Below are 15,382 nucleotides of genomic sequence, written 5' to 3' on the forward strand. Positions count from 1 at the left end.
TGGCCCTAACAGAGAGGACACAGTGGCAGAATACCTGACCACTGTGACTGACCTAAAATTAAGAAAATCCTTGACTATGTACAAACTCAGTGAGCATAGCCTTGCTATTGAGAGAGGCTGCCGCAGGCAGACCTGGCTCTCAAGAGAAGACAGGCTATGTGTATACTTCACACATAATGAGGTGGAAACTGAGCTGCACTTCCTAACCTCCTGCCAAATGTATGACCATATTAGAGACATATTTCCTCTCAGATTACACAGAATTTTGAAAATAAATCAAACATCGATAAACTCCAGTGGTGTAAAGTACTTAATTAAGTAGAAATACTTTAAAGTATACTTAATACTTAATACTTAATAAATACTTAAGTCATTTTTTGGGTATCTGTACTTTACTTTACTATTTATATTTTTGGACAACTTTTACTTTTACTTCACTACATTCCTAAAGAAAATATTGTACTTTTTACTCCAAACATTTTCCTTGAAACCCAAAAGAACTCGTTATATTTTGCTTAGCAGGAAAGGAAATGGTCCAATTCACACACTTATCAAGAGAACATCCTTAGTCATCCATACTGCCTCTGATCTGGCTGACTCACTAAACAGAGAACATCCCTGGTCCTCCTTACTGCCTCTGATCTGGCTGACTCACTAAACAGAGAACATTCCTGGTCCTCCTTACTACCTCTGATCTGGTTGACTCACTAAACACAAATGGTTCGTTTGTAAATGATAGGTAGGGGTGCACTCCAACACATCTGTAACGAAAAAAGAAAAAAAGAAAATGGTGCCATCTGGTTTGAAATTATTTCTACTTTTACTTTTGATACTTAAGTATATTTAAAACCAAATACTTTTAGACTTTTACTCAAGTAGTATTTTACTGGATGACTTTCACTTTTACTTGAATCATTTTCTATTAAGGTATCTATATTTTACTCAAGTATTACAATTGGGTACTTTTTCACCAATGATAAACTCCCATTTGTTAGGCGAAATACCACAATGTGCAATCACAGCAGTAAGATGTGTGGCCCGTTGCCATGACAAAATAGCAACAACTGGAGCGCAAACAACATCGTACATACCACCCATATTTACCTTTTTATCTATCTTCCCTTACTATTCTTACTACAACTATTTTAGGGCTGTCCCCGAACCCAAAACATCTTGGTCGACAAAGTTGTCTGTTTCGATTGGTCAAAAATGTTTAACTTCTTGGAACTCTAGGGGCGCAATTTCATTTTTGGATGAAAAACGTTCCCGTTTTAAACAAGATATTTTGTCACAAAAAGATGCTCGACTATGCATATAATTGCTACTGTTCGAAAGAAAACACTCTGACGTGTCCAGAAATACAAAGATCTTCTCTGTGCGTGCCCTTTAACGTGAGCTTCAGGCAAAACCAAGATGAGATGGCATCCAGGAAATGACAAGGATTTTTGAGGCTCTGTTTGTCATGATCTCCTTATATGGCTGTGAACGCAAGAGGAATGAATCAACCCTCTCTGTCGTTTCCCCAAGGTGTCTGCAGCATTGTGACGTATTTGTAGGCAGATCATTGGAAGATTGACCATAAGAGACCACATTTACCACGTGTCCGCCCGGTGTCCTGCGCCGAAATTGGTGCGCAAAAGTCACCTGCCAGTATTTTTCCAAGGAATACAGAGAGGAAAGCAAGCTTCCACGAACTGCATGTCAATGAAGAGATATGTGAAAAAACACCTTGAGGACTGATTCCAAACAACGTTTGCCATGTTTCGGTCGATATTATGTAGTTAATCCGGAAAAAGTTTTACGTTGTAGGTGACTGCATTTTCAGTTCGTTTCAGTAGCCAGGCGCAATGTAGAAAACGGAACGATTTCTCCTACACACAGACGCTTTCAGGAAACACTGCGCATTTGGCATGTGACTGAGAGTCTCCTCATTGAAAACATCAGAAGCTCTTCAAAGGTAAATGATTTTATTTATTTGGTTATCTGGCTTTTGTGAAAATGTTGCGTGCTACATGCTACACAAAATGCTATGCTAGCTTTGCATACTCTTACACAAATTAGTCCATTTCTATGGTTCAAAAGCATATTTTGAAAATCTGAGATGACAGTGTTGTTAAGAAAAGGCTAAGCTTGAGAGCAAACGCATTATTTTAATTTTATTTGCGATTTTCAGAAATCGTTAACGTTGCGTTATGCTAATGAGCCTGAGGCTTTAGTCACGATCCCGGATCCGGGATGGGGAGTTTCAAGAGGTTAAGGGTATATTTCTTCATCTATAGATACAGCCTATGTGTTTTAATAAAAGCAACTATATGTACTGAGCTTGTCTGATGCTTTAAGGGCACTGTGATTAAATAATTAAGATGTCAAGACGGAGCCAGAGGTCAAAATAACCAGAAGAAAAAACCCGTGCCCGACCTGACCATCCTCTCTTGCCAGTAACTGGCTACACCAGGGGTCGGCGACCTTTTCACGTCAAGGGCCAATTTATCTTACCATTTCTACCAATCTGCGTGCCAGTTATGGTTTTCATGTGCACATTTTCGTGGAACAGTTTCATTTTCATTTATGTCTTCATATCTCAAAATCACTGTCTATCTAAATCTAAATGAAAATGATACAAATCTAAAAGTTACTTCTATTGCCATTGCCAACTATGTAAAGATAGCCTACATAAAGCCAAGCAATAAAACATTGCACCCTGAAGGTAGAAAATATCCTGATAAAAATACATATCCTATCAATCACATTGGCTACGCATGGCCTGTCTGCAAGGGCCCTCGGAGTTTCCCAAGCCAGTGATCTCTGGACAGACACAGCTGTAGGCTATTTGCGCAAGGGATAAGAAGCAAAAGGTAGGCCTACATGGCTAAAACATGTACATAGCTGATAATATAACATGGTGTTTTCATTTGTGTGAGAAGATGGTAGACCAACACCATATACTCATGCTCGCTAGATCCATAGGGATATTGAAAGAGAATAGAATTTTAAGCCCTGGTCATACCTGGTAGTGAGTCCCAGTGTTCTCCTGATTCTCTGCGGGAGACAGGGAGGGAGGAGGTACCTCTCATCCCCAGAATCTCACTCCTCCCTGGGATGCCACTACCCCACTACACCCACTGACCTGGAGCCTGGAAACACAGAGAGCAGAGAGGAACTTAATACTTCATACAGATACAGAAACAGAACAGAACAGAAAATACATGTTAGTAGCAATTTCTATGACTTTTCATCATGTGAAACTGTAACTCTATAGTATATCTTAAAGGTAACAGTTTTTAGTACAATACACTGGTCATTCAGTTAAATGCAAAACCCAAAATGTTGTCTTCTGTGAAGTGAGAGAAGAAGAGTCCACTGCCCCCTTCTGGTTACTCAGGAAAACCTGCCACCTTGATATTCCCAGTACAATACCCCAACAAAAAAAGTGCACACACACACACACACACACACACACACGCACGCACGCACGCACGCACGCACAAACACACACATCTGAGGGGAGAGCAGAGTGATATCACACTCTTTGTTTGTTTATCTCTACCATCTCTAGCTTTGACTGCAGTCTCATCGTGTGTGTGTGTGCGCGTGTGCGTGCGTGCTCTCTCACACATTCTGAAATAGGTCACTTCAACATGAAACAACAACATTCTCTGATCCACATCCAATAGGAGAGAGGGATGATATGAGGGGAGAGGGATGATATGAGGAGAGAGGGATGATATGAGGAGAGAGGGATGATATGAGGAGAGAGGGGTGATATGAGGAGAGAGGGAAGAGAGGTGGAGAGAGGGATGATATGAGGAGAGAGGGATGATATGAGGAGAGAGGGGTGATATGAGGAGAGAGGGAAGAGAGGTGGAGAGAGGGATGATATGAGGAGAGAGGGGTGATATGAGGAGAGAGGGATGATATGAGGAGAGAGGAGGAAAGAGGGATGATAGGTGGAGAGAGGGATGATATGAGGGGAGAGGGATGATATGAGGAGAGAGGGGTGATATGAGGAGAGAGGGGTGATATGAGGAGAGAGGGGTGATATGAGGAGAGAGGAGGAAAGAGGGATGATAGGTGGAGAGAGGGATGATATGAGGGGAGAGGGATGATATGAGGAGAGAGGAGTGATATGAGGAGAGAGGAGGAAAGAGGGATGATAGGTGGAGAGAGGGATGATATGAGGGGAGAGGGATGATATGAGGAGAGAGGAGGAAAGAGGGATGATAGGTGGAGAGAGGGATGATATGAGGAGAGAGGAGGAAAGAGGGATGATAGGTGGAGAGAGGGATGATATGAGGGGAGAGGGATGATATGAGGAGAGAGGGATGATATGAGGAGAGAGGGGTGATATGAGGAGAGAGGAGGAAAGAGGGATGATAGGTGGAGAGAGGGATGATATGAGGAGAGAGGAGGAAAGAGGGATGATAGGTGGAGAGAGGGATGATATGAGGGGAGAGGAGGAAAGAGGGATGATAGGTGGAGAGAGGGATGATATGAGGAGAGAGGGATGATATGAGGGGAGAGGGATGATATGAGGGGAGAGGGATGATATGAGGAGAGAGGGGTGATATGAGGAGAGAGGGGTGATATGAGGAGAGAGGAGGAAAGAGGGATGATAGGTGGAGAGAGGGATGATATGAGGAGAGAGGAGGAAAGAGGGATGATAGGTGGAGAGAGGGATGATATGAGGGGAGAGGGATGATATGAGGAGAGAGGGGTGATATGAGGAGAGAGGGGGTGATATGAGGAGAGAGGGGTGATATGAGGAGAGAGGGGTGATATGAGGAGAGAGGAGGAAAGAGGGATGATAGGTGGAGAGAGGGATGATATGAGGAGAGAGGAGGAAAGAGGGATGATAGGTGGAGAGAGGGATGATATGAGGAGAGAGGAGGAAAGAGGGATGATAGGTGGAGAGAGGGATGATATGAGGGGAGAGGGATGATATGAGGAGAGAGGGATGATATGAGGAGAGAGGGGTGATATGAGGAGAGAGGAGGAAAGAGGGATGATAGGTGGAGAGAGGGATGATATGAGGAGAGAGGAGGAAAGAGGGATGATAGGTGGAGAGAGGGATGATATGAGGGGAGAGGAGGAAAGAGGGATGATAGGTGGAGAGAGGGATGATATGAGGAGAGAGGGATGATATGAGGGGAGAGGGATGATATGAGGGGAGAGGGATGATATGAGGAGAGAGGGGTGATATGAGGAGAGAGGGGTGATATGAGGAGAGAGGAGGAAAGAGGGATGATAGGTGGAGAGAGGGATGATATGAGGAGAGAGGAGGAAAGAGGGATGATAGGTGGAGAGAGGGATGATATGAGGGGAGAGGGATGATATGAGGAGAGAGGGGTGATATGAGGAGAGAGGGGTGATGTGAGGAGAGAGGGAAGAGAGGTGGAGAGAGGGATGATATGAGGAGAGAGGGATGATATGAGGAGAGAGGGGTGATATGAGGAGAGAGGGAAGAGAGGTGGAGAGAGGGATGATATGAGGAGAGAGGGGTGATATGAGGAGAGAGGGATGATATGAGGAGAGAGGAGGAAAGAGGGATGATAGGTGGAGAGAGGGATGATATGAGGGGAGAGGGATGATATGAGGAGAGAGGGGTGATATGAGGAGAGAGGGGTGATATGAGGAGAGAGGAGGAAAGAGGGATGATAGGTGGAGAGAGGGATGATATGAGGAGAGAGGGATGATATGAGGAGAGAGGGATGATATGAGGAGAGAGGGGTGATATGAGGAGAGAGGGAAGAGAGGTGGAGAGAGGGATGATATGAGGAGAGAGGGATGATATGAGGAGAGAGGGTGATATGAGGAGAGAGGGAAGAGAGGTGGAGAGAGGGATGATATGAGGAGAGAGGGGTGATATGAGGAGAGAGGGATGATATGAGGAGAGAGGAGGAAAGAGGGATGATAGGTGGAGAGAGGGATGATATGAGGGGAGAGGGATGATATGAGGAGAGAGGGTGATATGAGGAGAGAGGGGTGATATGAGGAGAGAGGGGTGATATGAGGAGAGAGGAGGAAAGAGGGATGATAGGTGGAGAGAGGGATGATATGAGGGGAGAGGGATGATATGAGGAGAGAGGAGTGATATGAGGAGAGAGGAGGAAAGAGGGATGATAGGTGGAGAGAGGGATGATATGAGGGGAGAGGGATGATATGAGGAGAGAGGAGGAAAGAGGGATGATAGGTGGAGAGAGGGATGATATGAGGAGAGAGGAGGAAAGAGGGATGATAGGTGGAGAGAGGGATGATATGAGGGGAGAGGGATGATATGAGGAGAGAGGGATGATATGAGGAGAGAGGGGTGATATGAGGAGAGAGGAGGAAAGAGGGATGATAGGTGGAGAGAGGGATGATATGAGGAGAGAGGAGGAAAGAGGGATGATAGGTGGAGAGAGGGATGATATGAGGGGAGAGGAGGAAAGAGGGATGATAGGTGGAGAGAGGGATGATATGAGGAGAGAGGGATGATATGAGGGGAGAGGGATGATATGAGGGGAGAGGGATGATATGAGGAGAGAGGGGTGATATGAGGAGAGAGGGGTGATATGAGGAGAGAGGAGGAAAGAGGGATGATAGGTGGAGAGAGGGATGATATGAGGAGAGAGGAGGAAAGAGGGATGATAGGTGGAGAGAGGGATGATATGAGGGGAGAGGGATGATATGAGGAGAGAGGGGTGATATGAGGAGAGAGGGGTGATATGAGGAGAGAGGGGTGATATGAGGAGAGAGGGGTGATATGAGGAGAGAGGAGGAAAGAGGGATGATAGGTGGAGAGAGGGATGATATGAGGAGAGAGGAGGAAAGAGGGATGATAGGTGGAGAGAGGGATGATATGAGGAGAGAGGAGGAAAGAGGGATGATAGGTGGAGAGAGGGATGATATGAGGGGAGAGGGATGATATGAGGAGAGAGGAGGAAAGAGGGATGATAGGTGGAGAGAGGGATGATATGAGGAGAGAGGAGGAAAGAGGGATGATAGGTGGAGAGAGGGATGATATGAGGGGAGAGGGATGATATGAGGAGAGAGGGATGATATGAGGAGAGAGGGGTGATATGAGGAGAGAGGGGTGATATGAGGAGAGAGGGGTGATATGAGGAGAGAGGGGTGATATGAGGAGAGAGGGAAGAGAGGTGGAGAGAGGGATGATATGAGGAGAGAGGAGGAAAGAGGGATGATAGGTGGAGAGAGGGATGATAGGTGGAGAGGGATGATATGAAGGAGAGGAGGAGAGAGGGAAGAGAGGAGGAGAGAGGGAAGAGAGGAGATGAGAGAGAAGAGAGGAGATGAGAGAGAAGAGAGGAGATGAGAGAGAAGAGAGGAGATGAGAGGGAAGAGAGGGGAGAGGGGCGAGAGGAGGAGAGAGGGAAGAGAGGAGGAGAGAGGGAAGAGAGGAGATGAGAGAGAAGAGAGGAGATGAGAGAGAAGAGAGGAGATGAGAGGGAAGAGAGGGGAGAGGGACGAGAGGAGGAGAGAGGGAAGAGAGGAGGAGAGAGGGAAGAGAGGAGGAGAGAGGGAGGAGATGAGAGGGAAGAGAGGAGGAGAGAGGGAAGAGAGGAGAGAATGAGGAGAGAAGAGAGGAGAGAGGGAAGAGAGGAGGAGAGAGGGAAGAGAGAAGAGAGGAGAGAGAGGAGATGAGAGGAGGAGAGAGGGAAGAGAGGAGATGAGAGGGAAGAGAGGAGATGAGAGGGAAAAGAGATGAGAGGGAAGAGAAGAGGAGATGAGGGAAGAGAGGAGAGAGGAGATGAGGGAAGAGAGGAGGAGAGAGGGAAGAGAGGAGGAAGAGAGGAGGAGAGAGAAGAGAGGAGGAGAGGAGGAGAGAGAAGAGAGCGGGAAGAGTGGATGAGAGAGGAGGAGAGCGGGAAGAGAAGAGGAGAGAGAAAAAAGAGGGAAGAGAAGGGAGAGAGGGAAGAGAGGAGGAGAGAGAAGTGAGAGGTAAGAGAGGGAAGTGAGAGGTAAGAGAGGGAAGAAGAGAGAGAAGAGAGGATGAGAGAGGAGAGATGAGGAGAGAGATAAGAGAGGGAAGAGAGGAGGAGAGAGAAAAGAGAGGGAAGAGAGGGAAGAGAAGGGAGAGGAGGAGAGAGAAAAGAGAGGGAAGAGAGGGAAGAGAGGGAAGAGAAGGGAGATAGGATGAGAGAGGGAAGAGAGGGAAGAGAAGGGAGATAGGATGAGAGAGGGAAGAGAGGGAAGAGAGGGGAGAGAGGGAAGAGAGGGAAGAGAAGGGAGAGAGGATGAGAGAGGGAAGGGTGGGAAGAGGGAAGAGAGGGATGAGAGGCATGAGAGGAGAGAGAAGAGAGAGAGAGAAGTGAGAGGGAAGTGAGAGGGAAAAGAGAGGGAAGAGAAGGAAGAGAGGAGGAGAGAGGGAAGAGAGGTATGAGGAGAGTGGAGGACAACATTTAACTCTATCCCTATCTGTCTCTCTCTCCCCTCTCTAATAAATGATAGAATTCAGCTGATTAATTTCGGCCTACTTGCAGTGTCATGCTGTATCTTTAACCTGTCTTCCTGTAGTTGCCGTAAAGTGGCATTCAGGTGGTTCTGGAAGTATTCTCAGGATGATGGTTATTTTGTTCTGTCAGTGTGTTTCAGCGTAACAGTGTGAAACGCTGTATCGGGGGTGTGTCTGTCAAGTAAATATTTTTAGGCTTATGGGGTTCCCCCTGATTTCATTGGGATGAGCAAGATGTGAAAACTGTTCTATACTATAGCCATTATAATGATGAACAGATGAGATCAAGAATAACAAAGAATGATGCCCCACTCCCTATCCCCCTTTCAGTCTGTGTATTCAACATATATATAATTGTAACGGTTGTCGTATGAAGGAGTTTTCATCTTGATATTTAATAAGAAACGTGAACACCGAAACAAAAACAATAAACGAGAATGTGAAATAACTAAACCGAAACAGTACCTTGTGGACCAAACACTGACACGGAAAACAAACACCCACAACTCAAAAGTGAAACCAGGCTACCTAAGTATGATTCTCAATCAGGGACAACGATTGACAGCTGCCTCTGATTGAGAACCATACCAGGCCGAACACAGCAATCCCAAATCATAGAAAAACAAATATCAGTCTATGTACTCAACATATATAATATTATTTATTTAATACTACCCCCCTTTCAGTCTATGTACTCAACATATATAGTATTATTTATTTAATACTACCCCCTTTCAGTCTATGTACTCAACATATATAGTATTATTTATTTAATACTACCCCCTTTCAGTCTGTGTACTCAACATATATAGTATTATTTATTTAATACTACCCCCTTTCAGTCTGTGTACTCAACATATATAGTATTATTTATTTAATACTACCCCCTTTCAGTCTGTGTACTCAACATATATAATATGATTTATTTAATACTACCCCCCTTTGACCCATAATCAGCTGAACACAAGTATAGAGCAGAACAGTATCATCCTCCTGGAGGAAGGAGGAGACACCAGGGCTTGTCCTCCTGTCTTGTCCCAGCAGGAAGTCAGTCTACTGATGGACAGATGGTCAAGCCCTGTCCCGAGGGACACTGAGGAGGAGGGAGGGGGGGGGCATGTCCATTTGTCACCCTGTTTTTGTCCATCCCCCACGTTGGTGACCAGCTAGGTAATTACCACTACCCACCTTGTGATGGAGGTGAGAGAAGGAGGTAGAGAAGAGAGAAGAGAAGATAGAGAGGAGGGGATAGAGATATTAGGGGAGGTAGGAAAGAGGGAGGAGGGGAGCAGAGGCAGAAGGGAGACGGACCTACTGGTTGCCCTCTAGATTACAGAGAGCTGGTAGTCCCATCCACTAAACTACCAGGTGTGAAACAGGGAAGACACTCAGGGGGTATGCTAATTTGGTATAGAGCAAACCTAACCCACTCCATTAAATTAGTCAAAACAGGAACATTTTACATCTGGCTAGAAACTAATAATGAAATGATCTCAACAGAGAAGAATGTCCTCATGTGTGCTACCTATATCCCCCCAATAGAATCCCCATGCTTTAACGATGACAGCTTCTCCATCCTAGAGGGGGAGATCAACAATTTCCAGTCTCAGGGACATGTACTGTACTCATTTGTAGTGACCTAAATGCCAGAACTAAACAAGAGCCCGACAACCTCAGCACACAGGGGGACAACCACCTACCTGCAGGTGACAGCATTCCTTCCCCCATATGCCTCCCTTGACACAACTACGACAACATAACCAACAAAAATGGGTCACAACTCCTGCAGGTCTGTCTGACGCTGGGTATGTACATAGTCAGTGGTTGGATTCGAGGAGTCTCCTAAGGTAGGTACACCTATAGCTCATCTCTTGGCAGTAGTACTGTGGACCACTGACCTCAACCCAGAGTCTCTTAGAGCGTTCACAGTCAGTCCACTGAGACCCCTATCAGATCACAGAAAAATCACACTCCACTGGAACAGAGCTATGCTCAAATCATGATGCATCAAAGCCAAAGTAACTAAATAATATTAAGAAATGCTATAGATAGAAGGAAAATAGTGTGGAAACCTACCAAAAAACAATTAGGCAACAACAAATTCAATCCCTTCTCGACAATTTCCTGGACAAAATGTTTTACTGTAATAGTGAAGGTGTAAACTTGGCAGTAGAAAACCTAAACAGTATATTTGACCTCTCAGCTTCCCTATCAAATCAAAAAATGTAAAGCAGACAGCCTAAGAAAATGAACAACAATGACAAATGGTTTGATGAACAATTTAAAAACCTAAGAAAGAAATTGAGAAACCTGTCCAACCAAAAACATAGAGACCCCTGAAAACCAACGCCTTCGCTATGGTGAATCACTAAAACAATACAGAAATACACTACGGAAAAAGAAGGAACAGCACGTCAAAATTCAGCTCAATGTAATTGAAGAATCCATAGACTTTAACCACTTCTAGGAAAATTGGAAAACTCTAAACAAACAACAACACAAAGAAATATCTATCCAAAATGGAGATGTTTGGGTAAACCACTTCTCCAATCTTTTTGGTTCTATAACAAAGAACAAACAGTAAAAACATATACATGATCAAATACAAATCTTAGAATCAACTATTAAAGACTACCAGAACCCACTGGATTCTCCAATTACATTGAATGAACTACAGGACAAAAACAAACCCTCCAACCCAAAAAGGCCTGTGGGGTTGGTGGTATCCTAAATGAAATGATAAAATATACAGACCACAAATTCCAATTGGCTGTACTTAAACTAAATAGATTCATACATTTCCTCAGCGAAAACAATGTACTTGGCTTTTTATCAAATGACCATACGACAGACCACATAATTGACAAACAATCCAATAAGAAGGCAAAGTCTTCTTCTGCTTTGTTGATTTAAAAAAAGCTTTCCATTCAATTTGGCACGAGTGTCTGCTATACAAATGGATGGAAAGTGGTGTTGGGGGAAAAACACAATAATATAAAATCCATGTACACAAACAACAAGTGTCCCGTTAAAATTGCCAAAAAGCTGAGACAGGGATGCAGCTTCAGCCCCACCCTCTTCAACATATATATCAATGAAATGGCGAGGGCACAAGAAACAGTCTGCAGCACCCGGACTCACCCTACTAGAATCTGAAGTCAAATGTCTACTGTTTGCTGATGATCTGGTGCTTCCCCAACCAAGGAGGGCCTACAGCAGCACCTAGATCTTCTGCACAGATTCTGTCAAAATAATGATGTTCCAAAAAAGGTCCAGTGAATACAAATGCCATCCAGACACCGTTGCCCTAGAAACACAAAAAACTAGACATACCTTGGCCTTAACATCAGCGCCACGGGTAACTTCCACAAAGCTGTGAATGATCTGAAAGACAAAGCAAGAAGGGCCTTCTATGAAATCAAAAGGAAAATAAAATTCAACATACCAATTAGGATCTGGCTGAAAATACTTCAATCGGTTATATAACTCATTGCCCTTTATGGTTGTGAGGTTTGGGATCTGCTCACCAACCAAGAATTCACAAAATGGGACAAACACCAAATTGGGACTCTGTTTGCAGAATTCTGCAAAAATATCCTCAGTGTACAATGTAAAACACCAAATAATGCATGCAGAGCAGAAGTAGGCTAAACACAATTTTTTAAATATATATTTTTTAATGGCTATATACGTATAATACAAATCGAGGTGAGGGCGATGTAAATGCATTTGGTGGTTGATAGCTTTTGTTCTGTGGGTGGCTGTTCTCTGTATGCTCTTTTGGAAAGATCGGTCCTGGTTTCAACCCAACTCGACACGAGGAGGGGTTTTAGCTGGTGGAATAGTGGGCACCAATTGGAGGTATACTTAGTAGCAATCCAAATATGGTACAGCTATATAGACACCCAATCTTCATGCTACTTTTTAATGGTACATTTACAAACACATATTATGATAAATAGAATTGAAAGTTGTGTCTCATTGTGATAGGTGGTGAAATAAGTATAGCCAGTTATAATTGTAATGGCCTAGCGGATAATAAGAAAAGAAGATCAGTATTTATCTGGCTAAAAGAGAATGAATTTTATATTTATTGTTTTCAGGAAACTCATTCAACAATTTTATATGAAGTTTTGTGTAAAAGGGACTGAGGGGACGAAATATATTTCTCCCATCGGCAAAGAAATTCAAAAGGGGTGATGATATTAATTAACAGTAATTTTGATCCAAATGTGCAAATTGTCCAAACAGATCCTCTTGGTGGTTGGTGATTTTAAACATGTTATTGGACCATAACCAGATATGGCTTATTAACCTATACGGTCCGAATAATGATGATCCAAGCTTCTTTGAAAATATATACAGTGGGGCAAAAAAGTATTTAGTCAGCCACCAATTGTGCAAGTTCTCCCACTTAAAAAGATGAGAGAGGCCTGTAATTTCCATCATAGGTACACTTCAACTATGACAGACAAAATGAGATTTTTTTCTCCAGAAAATCACATCATAGGATTTTACATTTTTAATGCATTTATTTGCAAATTTATGTTGGAAAATAAGTATTAAATAAATACCCTGACCTAGTGAGATATACATGGTGGAGGCTTAATCAAGCTAGTCATCTAGAGTACTTTCTTATGTCTCTCTGGCACCAAACGTTTAAAAGGTGTTGAGGGACAGAATGCGGTCGGACCATCACATAATTGGCATATATATTACAGAATTTCCATGTGGGTGAGAATATTAGAAATTGAATCGAAACCTGCTGGATGATAACTTTTTTTTAACCAGGACAGAAGAATTTATAACTGTCTTTTTCCGACATAACATAGGTACAGCAGATCCCCTTATTGCATGAGACACTTTTAAATGTGCCTTTAGAGGCCATGCAATTCAGTACTCATCTCTAAAACAAAAGACATTTAGGTCAAAAGAGTCCATATTAAAGGAAATAAGGACTAACAGAACAGATAGATGGCAATACAAACGGTACCATAGAGGCTCAGAGGAAGTCAGAGGAAAAACAAAAGGAAATGGAGGAACTTATTCAAGAAAGACCCAGTGTAATATATTATAACAAATAAAGCGAACTGGATGGAATGTGGGGAAAACGCACCAAATAGTTTTTAAACCTTCAAAACAGAATGCTACCAATTTATTTTATTGAAACTTGTTACAAATGATGGAGTAATGCATGATTCACCTAATGATATGTTGAAAGAGGGAGTAAAGTACTTTAAGAATATATTTTTGTTTCAGTCTCCCCCATCTCAACTAACTGAAGCTAATTGTATGATTTTTTTCCTATTAATAATGTAAAATTAAACATCAGTACAGAAAGACTCATGTGAATTACAGAGGAGGAACTTCCTGGTGCAGTTAAAGCCTTTAAGGCTGGGAAAACTCCAGGGCTGGATGGCATACCAGTGGAAGTATACAAAACCTTTTGTTGATATACTCAGAGGACCATTATTAGCATGTTTTAACCACTCCTATATAAACGGTAGATTATCAGACACGCTACAAGAAGGTCTGATTTCATTCTTACTGAAACAGCATCCAAATGGTAAATATAAAGATCCAGTCCATTAATAGATTGGAGGCCTCTTACACTTCAGTGTAAAAATTCTAGCTAAATGCTTGGCGCATAGAATTAAAATGGTTTTGTCAGATATTATGATAATCAGACAGGTTTTATACATGGACGATACATTGGAGATAATATACGATAAGTACTGGAAACAATATAATACTATGAAATATTGAGGACACCAGGCCTGGTTTTCATGGAGTTGAAGTCGGAAGTTTACATACACCTTAGCCAAATACATTTAAACTAAGTTTTTCACAATTCTTGACATTTAATCATAGTAAAAATTCCCTGTCTTAGGTCAGATAGGATCACCACTTTATTTTAAGAATGTGAAATGTCAGAATAATAGTAGAGAGAATTATTTATTTCAGCTTTTAATTCTTTCATCACATTCCCAGTGGCTCAGAAGTTTACATACACTTAAGTAGTATTTGGTAGCATTGCATTTAAATTGTTTAACTTGGGTCAAACATTTTGGGTAGCCTTCCACAAGCATCCCACAATAAGATGTTGACAGAGCTGGCGTAACTGAGTCAGGTTCTTCAGGTTCTTCAGTTATGCCCACACATTTTCTATAGGATTGAGGTCAGGGCTTTGTGATGGCCACTCCAATACTTTGACTTTGTTGTCCTTAAGCCATTTTGCCACAACTTTGGAAGTATGCTTGGGGTCATTGTCCATTTGGAAGACCCCTTTGCGACCAAGCTTTAATGTCCCGACGGACGTCTTCAGATGTTGCTTCAATATATCCACACTATTTTCTATCCTCATGATGCCATCTATTTTGTGAAGTGCACCAGTCACTCCTGCAGCAAAGCACCGACACAACATGATGCTGCCACCTCCGTGCTTCAAGGTTGAGATGGTGTTCTTCGGCTTGCAAGCCTCCCCCTTTTTCCTCCAAACATAACGATGGTCATTATGACCAAACAGTTCTATTTTTGTTTCCTCAGACCAGAGGACACTTCCCCAAAAAGTATGATGTTTGTCCCCATGTGCAGTTGCAAACCATAGCCTGGCTTTTTCATGGCGTTTTTAGAGCAGTGGCTTCTTCCTTGCTGAGCGGCCTTTCAGGTTATGTCAATATAGGACTTGTTTTACTGTGGATATACAGTGGGGAGAACAAGTGTTTGATACACTGCTGATTTTATAGAGGTCTGTAATTTTTATCATAGGTACACTTCAACTGTGAGAGACGGAATCTAAAACAAAAATCCAGAAAATCACATTGTATGATTTTTAAGTAATTCATTCGCATTTTATTGCATGACATAAGAATTTAATCACCTACCAACCAGTAAGAATTCCGGCTCTCACAGACCTTTTTTTAAGAAGCC

General features: G+C 42.9%; 1 protein-coding gene across 1 annotated transcript in view; it reads right to left on the reverse strand.

The window, feature by feature from the left end:
* LOC135511194 (leucine zipper putative tumor suppressor 2 homolog) overlaps window positions 1–15,382 on the reverse strand; it is a 101,988-nt gene that overhangs the window by 61,870 nt on the left and 24,736 nt on the right. Inside the window, exons 2-3 of the mRNA XM_064932820.1 lie at window positions 11,786–11,836; window positions 3,008–3,134 (exon numbers count right to left, since the gene is read on the reverse strand). The gene's annotated coding sequence lies outside the window, so the exon portion shown is untranslated. The remainder of the gene's footprint in view (window positions 1–3,007; window positions 3,135–11,785; window positions 11,837–15,382) is intronic.

Source organism: Oncorhynchus masou, chromosome 23, assembly GCF_036934945.1.
Source record: "Oncorhynchus masou masou isolate Uvic2021 chromosome 23, UVic_Omas_1.1, whole genome shotgun sequence".
In the NCBI taxonomy this organism is placed as follows: Eukaryota; Metazoa; Chordata; class Actinopteri; order Salmoniformes; family Salmonidae; genus Oncorhynchus; species Oncorhynchus masou.